This window comes from Notolabrus celidotus, chromosome 10 (genome assembly GCF_009762535.1).
Source record: "Notolabrus celidotus isolate fNotCel1 chromosome 10, fNotCel1.pri, whole genome shotgun sequence".
Lineage (NCBI taxonomy): Eukaryota > Metazoa > Chordata > Actinopteri > Labriformes > Labridae > Notolabrus > Notolabrus celidotus.
In genome coordinates this window covers 7,554,988-7,563,552 of record NC_048281.1, presented here as the reverse complement: position 1 = coordinate 7,563,552, position 8,565 = coordinate 7,554,988, and the positions used below count along the sequence as shown (strand labels likewise).

At 40.3% G+C, this 8,565-nt stretch overlaps 1 long non-coding RNA gene across 2 annotated transcripts; it reads right to left on the bottom strand.

Moving 5' to 3' along the window:
• Positions 1-641: 641 nt before the first annotated feature.
• Positions 642-5,214, bottom strand: LOC117820472. 2 transcript variants are annotated; one of them, XR_004632755.1, is made up of 3 exons: positions 5,173-5,214; positions 2,624-2,706; positions 642-1,625 (listed from the first exon to the last, which is right to left on the bottom strand). It is a non-coding gene; the product is annotated as an uncharacterized LOC117820472 (long non-coding RNA). The 2 variants fall into 2 exon arrangements; XR_004632754.1 differs by lacking the exon at positions 5,173-5,214 and adding an exon at positions 4,275-4,552.
• Between the last annotated feature and the right edge of the window lie 3,351 nt (positions 5,215-8,565).

Genomic DNA, 8,565 nt, shown 5'->3' with positions numbered 1-8,565 from the left:
ACAATGGCTGCTTGGGCATGGCAAAAAGCAGGGAGAGCCCAACAATGATCACACATAACAATTACTGGAGAACTGATTCCCCCAAGTCTTCTGTTTGTAGAAGTGAAACCCAGAGATTTGGCAGGACGCCTCATGCGAGGCATCCAATGTGCAACTAAGGCCAGAGAGCACTCTACTGATCAGATCAGCACCATGTGTGGTGTCACATTGGGCGCTTATCAAAGCCATCTACATATACATATAGTTTATTATATATGTTGTGTCATATGTTTTGGCAACTCATTGTAATTTTTCTATTTCTTGGAAATATTTACAAAACTCACAAACACATGCAGCATGGCCCCAGTCTCAGCTCCAGTTGGCTTGTTCTGACAAACATTTAGTGGATCTGTTTTGAAGAACTTCAGAGCCAAATATCTGAGCGATTAGAGCTCCTGTGATGACCTTTGGGTTTGTGTTGGTTTGGCGCCCCCTATGGACAAAGCAGTCTTTGCTGACCTGTTTGCATGTAATCAGTGTTTCTTTACAAAAAAAACAAACCTCAACCTGGGCTCTCACACGAGCTTGAATGCGAACTACAGTTGGGATTCTACACATAAAAAGAAATTGATAACAGAGACAAACTGATGTGAGTACTGATACATTTTTAATGTTTGCTAAAGAACAACTTTTGTTCAAAGAGAATGACTTTCAAAGATTGATTGATTACTTTAACCAGCATCCTTATTACACTGGACACAACAGTCAATAAAATTAAGAACTGGTTTGTTATGTGACAGTATTTATTACTTTATTTAAAGCCTGTTCAATATACCAAGCATTCCCTGGCTGAAGGCAATGACTTTCCTCTTGAAGAAGTTGAGGTTGATGGATGTCCCTCGACATTCAGGTAGAACTTTGACTTCTTCTTGTTGGTTGTTTGCCTCTCAATCATGTGAGGTTAGGATCCAGGGTTCCTATTGGTTGGCAGATTTAGCACTTGGTAAATCTTGGCACCCCTTCTGAAGCATTCACTGTGAGATGTAATGTGCTGTGATTGATGATACTTTTTGGCTATGATCCTGCACAGTTTATAAGTATTCATAGCTGGTAAATGAACTGGAAGGCAATGTTTAACTTAACACACATGCATGATCAACTGAAATACCAAAGCAATAACTGACTGTGCAAGTAGGAAACTTAAACTTTGCAGTGGCAAAATATTTTTAAATGGTATTGCAACTTATTTTTCACTTTCACAAGATCAACTAGACAGAAGGAGGTCCTCACATAACTACATTAAAGTACTCCATGGTGTGACAGTATCCATGACACCACTGTTAGATGTAGTTAAAGATGCAACAAACAAATCTTTCAATAAAAAAGCTCTTGGGAACCCTGATTTGTCAATCAGCTCCAGCTGTTGACAGGTTCTGGATATGTTGCTTGATATTTGCAGGTAACTGTTATGAGTAGTAAAGTAAAGCCAGAGGGAAATCCTGTTGGATTCTTTTCATGACATAAATTAAAAACTGTACATCACTCAACTGGTGACAGGCTCTTTGAGATGAGACAGAGATTTCAGCTTGACTTCAACATCACATGTAAGTTCCAGAGAATGAGGAAGCCACCCTAGTAGAAGAGACCTTGAGGCAACAAAAGACATACAGTTTTGTTCATTACTGTCTCAGGTTTCAGATGAAAATGCAATTAATGTTCATTATTTCTACTGAAATTATACTTTTGCCAAAATCTGTTCTGTTGTGAGGCCGTAGGGCATTTAAAGGACAGTTTGTCAAACCCCATGCATGTTTCCTGTGTGGGAATGTTTATGTTTGCATGCATGTGTGTTGGAAGCTAGTTTCTCTTTTGCACCACCAAACAGAAGCTAACTTCCTCAGTAACAGACAACCAAAGATGATCATTGAAAACAGCCCGCAGTTCCTGTTAAAGCTGACTTGTGTAAGAGTGGTTTGGCATGAAACTGTGCCCATCTGAACCGGTAGACAGGATTAAATGCCCCGGTGCTTTGGTATGTCTGTAAGCAGAAACACACCCCAATATAGCCAAAGAGGGACTTCCCCACAAATCCTGGAAGTACAGCGTTCTCATACTTTAAATAAATGTGTACACATCATGCTGTCATGGGAAAAGACAAACTCTGTCAGCCAGAAGTCCTGCATGAAAGTCAGAGCAAAACACAGAGAAAAGGTGTTCCATGATTATATACACAGTGTGAAATAAATTACTCTGAATTACAGTGTGCATAAACCAAGGAATATTAATACTGTACTTCCCCTTTTAATGTGCTACAGTGCAAATGACCTCTTCAGTGAATAAACTCAACAGTACCACAGTTGTGCCAAGCTGGTCTGGCCTGGCCTGTGTTTTAAAGAGCGCTGTAGGAGATATGACTGAGGCAATATCTTCACACCTGTTTCAATACGGGATTCATTGACTGTATATAGAACGGACAGCGTGCTCTCATTTCCACCCATTGTGAGCTTTGAAGCCAAAGACCGCCTTGATAGGCGCCGAAATAATGTGCTGGTGCAGCCAAGGCATGAGCAGAGGTGACCTGGCTTGTAGAGCAGCACCACTGACATCACACCCTTTCCCAGACCAGAACACGCATTTCACTTACCGATAAAACGCTGAAGGTCCTTCAGGTCAGTCAAGTCCACAGCAGAGCAGACTCTTGTGTTGATTAGAAGCAGACACTTGTGGCTATGGAAAGTTCAAGGACTCTTGTGTTAGTGTTTGTTATGTTTTCTCACCATTCCTTCTCTACTCTGATAATCTGGTACATAATTCTGCAGGAGCCTCATTTGTAAACAGAGCTGTCAATCAGTAATCTGTTTAAAATGAAAGAAAAAAGTATAACTAAACTCCATGAACACTTTGACACAAATCAGCATGATAAGAACTTACTTCTATGACAGAAACCCTGTTTGAAAAAAATAGTTTGGTATGTATTTTGATTTTTTAGTTTGACCCATGTTCCATCTGTTATAACAGTAGACAGGGTTGTATCACCTTTACTACAGCCAGACAGCAGGGGAAACTCTAAATATTTGAGTTTCAAAGTCAGGGATATGTACACCAGCTTATTAAACTTATATGTAGACTTAGGCCCATGCAGGTCATATCATTAATTAAAACAAGATAGGGCCCATATTAGGTTGTATGATTAATGCAAACGTAACATCAAGCACATAGTTTGATTAAATCAGTGTGCATTACCAGCGTGCTGACTTTCATCTCCTGGACCTTAAAATGTGTTTCACAAAGTATAACATGTGACATGATTTTATCAGTACTAACAACAGGATGATGGGTAGCGGGACACAATTGAAGACTTGGGGATGTCATAAAGTTATCTCAGTTGCATGACTACAAAAATCTCAGGTTTGGATGGTTGAGGGGAAAAACCTAAACCATAACGAGCTCCAAACAAAGAAGCTCATTTCACTAAATAATGCTTCGATAAGGGGAAACTAAAACACCTCTGCCAAACAGCTGACGAGAAACTTAACTTTCAGGGAGACCAAGGAAACACTACGAAACCAAAACACAATGGCCGCCAAGCATGCCTTAAAGAGAAACACAGAAGGCTTGGTAGGAAAAGACCTCCCGAGCTTCGACAGACTTCACTCTGTGAAACTAGAAAAGTTAAAAAAAAATCACACTGAAGTGTTCTTGTGGTGCTTCTTCAGGCTTGCACACCCCAACACGACAAGAGCAAAACTCTGAAAAGAACTGCTCACTGCTTCTGATAACGAGAGTACAGGTTCCCACACCTGGTCTCAATCAGGGTCAGTGAGACACACACACCTGACCCTGCACTGAGATGATTCCCTCACCAAACTCACTGAGTGGCAAAGTGTATGTGCTTCTTCTACATGTGTGTGTTGGTATGAGGACGATTATTTGGAAAAGTGCTTATATGGGTCATATAAGAGGAAAATAATGTTTTTTACAGCTTTAACTAAAAAATCATTAATGCATTTTGTTATTTATTCATGAAATGTTTGTATCAACTTTGTCTCTAGAAAATAATTCCTGTGTTCAGAGCTGAGAGCTTTAAATGATACAAGCAATCTGTATCACTCATACAGGATACATGTCAGCATTGTGTTTGATAGAGCACAGCAGACTATGTGGTTATCACATATCTTGTCATCTTAAATACATTTTTTCCTTTTAATGGTCGTCTATAGGGATACTTTTACATTGTTTGACATTTCCCTGATGCTTGTGAGGTGCTTGATGTCAGAGAAGCTGAGGGTACCTACCTGAGCTGTACTCTTGCTGACACACACCTTGGCAGAACAGAACAAGAGTCCATTCTCTTTCACTGCCGACCATGAAGTAAATACATGAGCGGTGTAACAGAAACGCTTCACATGATGGATTGCCGCCGGTTCATCGGTTGGACTTCCATGTCTGAGTGAGTGACATTTCCTAAGAGCTGAGCTTTTTAACTGGTCCTGGACTTTTGCAATATCCACCCTCAAAATGCCACTTGAAATTTAAGCCAACAGTTTCTATCAAACGCTGAGTCAGGCGTACAGAAAACACACACTCCTGACCCCACTTGTGAATCAAAGAATCAAAACACTTTGCTGGTAATGTTTTAAATCTTGATGTTTGTAACTGCAGTTGTAATCATCACCTATAATGTTGAGGTACTGTGCATCGTGAGGTAAGTCCTATAATCTAATACCATACAATAGGAGAAGATAGGATATGATAAGATATCATTACAGCATGATACGATACAATAACACATGATTACAACTTCATATGTTAAATAAGTAATGAGTAAGGAATAATGTATGTCCTGTCTCACCCTGTCGGGATTCTTTTTCCCATAACAACCTGCTAATCATACATTATCCTGCTCATTACCTGGCTACTAACTTAAAATACAAACACATTGTCAAAAAACATTGATTAAAAGATTATTTTACCGATTTAAAGATTTTAAAAATAGTCCCAGTGATTCCTCGTTAGTTAGCATTCCATGGTGATGGATTCTTCTCTGTCTATTGCGGTGGATTTAACATGAAACTGTCCTCATTCCGCTCTCCTTCTCTGAGCTCTGCGGTTCACACACCTTTAAAAATAAACTAATGTCACAACTTTGAACCCTTTTCTTTGTAGAGATCGCTAACGTAAAGTTTCTCTCACCTGCTCCACTGCAGCTGCTAATATTGCTGGACAGGATCCAATATGTAAACATCCGCAGCCTGGGGCATCTGTGGCTCAGTGGGTAGAGTAGGTCATCTATCAATTGGAAGGTTGGCAGTTCGATCCCAGCTCCGGCAGTCACATGCTGATGTGTCCTTGAGCAAAACACTGAACCCCGAATTGCTCCCTCTGTTGCGCAGAGGTGTGTGCATGTGAAAGAACAAGATTATCTAACACTGATGGTCCATTTCTGTTGCAGCCCTACCATCAGTGAGTGAATGAGTATGAATGGGTGAATGTGACGAGTAGTGTAAAAGCGCTCTGAGTGCTCAGAAAGACAAGAAAAAGCGCTATAAGTACAAGTCCATTTAGCATTTAGCATGCTAACCGAAGCTAATGTTTTAACGACATTATTTACCAATAAGATGCTAACAGAAGCTAACGTTTTTACCTCACCTTACGGTCTATGGTGTCAACAAGCAGAAGTTAAATGGGCCAGAACTCTTCTGCAGATTGATTTGACATGACGTGTGATCAGTTTACCTCTGGTGTTGCTCATGTTAGTGAAAGTTATTAAACGTCGTCAAGGGGTTGTCAAGGGAGCTTGACCAATCGGAATCAAGCATCTTAAACAACCGGAAGATCAGTAAGAAAGCTGGGTAATAATCATAGACTGTATAAAATATGGACGTAGTATCCGTGACGTCACCCATCTGTTCCTAAGAGCTGTTTTGAAGCAAATCGACGGCAGCAGCCATATTGGTAATGCGGAACTCAACTAGGCAGAGTGTGACGTAGTGTGAGTCTCTTAGCCAATGGCTGTGTGTTCCCGACCGGGAGTCACGTCAGTCATGTCCTTATTTGGGCAAAACTCGTAATCTTAATATCTTCTTAACAATCACGTTAGAAAAAAATTCACCCCCCGTACAGTGTGTGCCATTAGAGAGATTAGCGTTGTAGGGCCAAGCCGTTTTTTGAACCAGGCTGTAAACATGTTTATTAATGCTGCAAAGATCGTCTTTTTCCCATTCATATCTATGTGGTTTCCGGTGTTTCTGCAGCCAGCCTCAAGCGGATTTTCGATGTATTGCAGTTTATAACACTTCTGCATTGGCTTCATCGTTTGAGACCGGAGTTTGACGCTTGGTAATAATATATGATATTGTGCAGGAAGGTACAGATACAAATGTTGTAGCCTCCCTGCTACTGGTAACAAAAGATTGAAAACCAAGCTTTATTTAGGCAAATTAACTCTCTCAGAGATATTAAAGAAAACAAAAATAAGGGACAGAAAAGAGCCTTGAGACCCCAGCCAAAATGAACAAAAGAAGGTGCTTGACCGTGCTCCAAGCCCCTTTCCCATAACTAACTAAAACACAGAAACTAAACCCAAGAAACTCGATAAGTACACTGCGGGTAGTCTCCAGCCCAAATTAACACAACAAACCAACATGGCGAAACCAAACAACCTGAAACATGTTAGGAAAAACCAAAACCTGCTTGGGGAAAGAAAATAAGGAGGTCACCAAAAACAACACTCAGCTCAGTGTGTGTGTGAGAGAGAGTCAGCCTCAGCCCTTTCTGCGACTCTAAATCACCTCCTCCTACCTGAGAGCAAAGAGCTGCTGACTCTTTCAGGCTAAACAGACACCCACATCTTTCTAAATACCAGTAAGATATGAACACCATAACAATTTATCCCAGTGACACAAATTTGGACCCAAAAGATGCAAAAACAGAGCAAACAGACTACATTATTATTTAGCAAGTATTTTAGTAAAACCAGCAAAATTCCCATCAATTCTTTTCGCTAACTTATTTGCTTTGAGATTATCCTGCTTTTCTTTTTCTTTTAGGATATGAAATATAATAAGTAACTCTCCGACCCTCTTGTTCTACTTCTCTTAGAGTCATGGTTGTGAAGTGAGGGAGTAAAGGCCGGGGCCATGTGTTGATGGATGTGAGTTTGTAAGGCTAAATGTAAAAATGGATAAAATAAGCAGGCAGTTAAACCGTGAGGCTTGGCAGCAAATCAGTGCAGTCTCTCACGTAGAAAAGTAGTGAAACTCAACCCTCACTGTAAGGCAGCTCAGCGGGTGTTTGTGCGTACATGTACACTGTGTTTGTGTGCATGTGTACATGTTCGGAAAGCTCGAATCTAAAGAACCATAGTTCATGTCAGCGCAGCAGCTAGGTGTTTACGGCTGAAATGGAACACAGCGGCTCATGATTTCAGTGGAAAGTCTGGAGCATGCTTGTCTCACTTTCAACACTTATGCCATCCATTTGAGCCTTTTTGATATGCTTACTTTTTAAGAAAGGGATTCAGTCCATCCTAATCAGAGCTGAGTGGCTAAAATGTTTTTAACATTGCAGCTCTACGTGGAGAGCTGCTTTCAGTGTTTGGCTCCTCGAGTACTCGGTGATATACTCCTCTGGTCCTCAGTCTAACTCAGACTGACAGATATCTATCCTGTTATAGACTATGAGCTCATCACAGGATGAATAATGAATAGGTAGGACAGAGACACAGACAGAATAAACTGTTGTGGCGGGAAAAGAGTTATGTGAGCATTATTTCCCATTCATAGAAAAGTAAACCTCGTCTGCAAGTAAACAAAGTGTCAGAAAGAAATGATCTAATGAACAGTGATTCAAAATAAAAGACAAATGTAAAAAATAGGAGAAATGGCAAGTTGCTCTGCATCTCTCCTTCAGATGCATTACTTCACTATAATTTCTGTCATGAGTCTGGAGATTAACAGGGACTCTTTAAAAATCTATCAAAGATGTTTTAATCTGTCACAGTGAGCTGCTCTGGCCTCACAGTTAAAACCTGTCTCAGAAACACAGACAGTTTGTTAGTCTGGTAATTTGTATTCCAAGCACTGTACTGTACAGTGTTTTTAAAGTAACAATGGATAAGATGTCTTTAAGTGATGTTTTAAGGTGTTACTCAGAGCTCTGGAAAACAATTTACATCTTTAATGTGTCACCTGCAAACATTTTTTTAAAAGAGTGACTTGTTGTCAGGGGCAGTGTTTTTAATAACCCTATATTAGCTCAGGAGTCAAGCAAACTAGCTTATGGGGCGTTTAGCTGCTGGAGGTATAGATATACTGTATGTCTCAGAATGTGGTGCAGAAAAAAAAAAGCTGCCTCTAAGAACTGGAGCAATCCTTTGTTGTCAAAAGTGAAGCCAATAAAGAAGTTGGATAAGCAGGGTTTGCAGAGATGTGCTACCTGAGCTGGACAGGTTTCTACAGAGTCAGGATCTAATCAATACACTCCAGTTGCAATTTCTGAGCTTGTCAAGCTGCACCCAAGGGCAAACTTGGTTTTAAGAAGGATAATAGTTTAAGAACTTTAAATGTGGCAGGTTTAATAAGCACT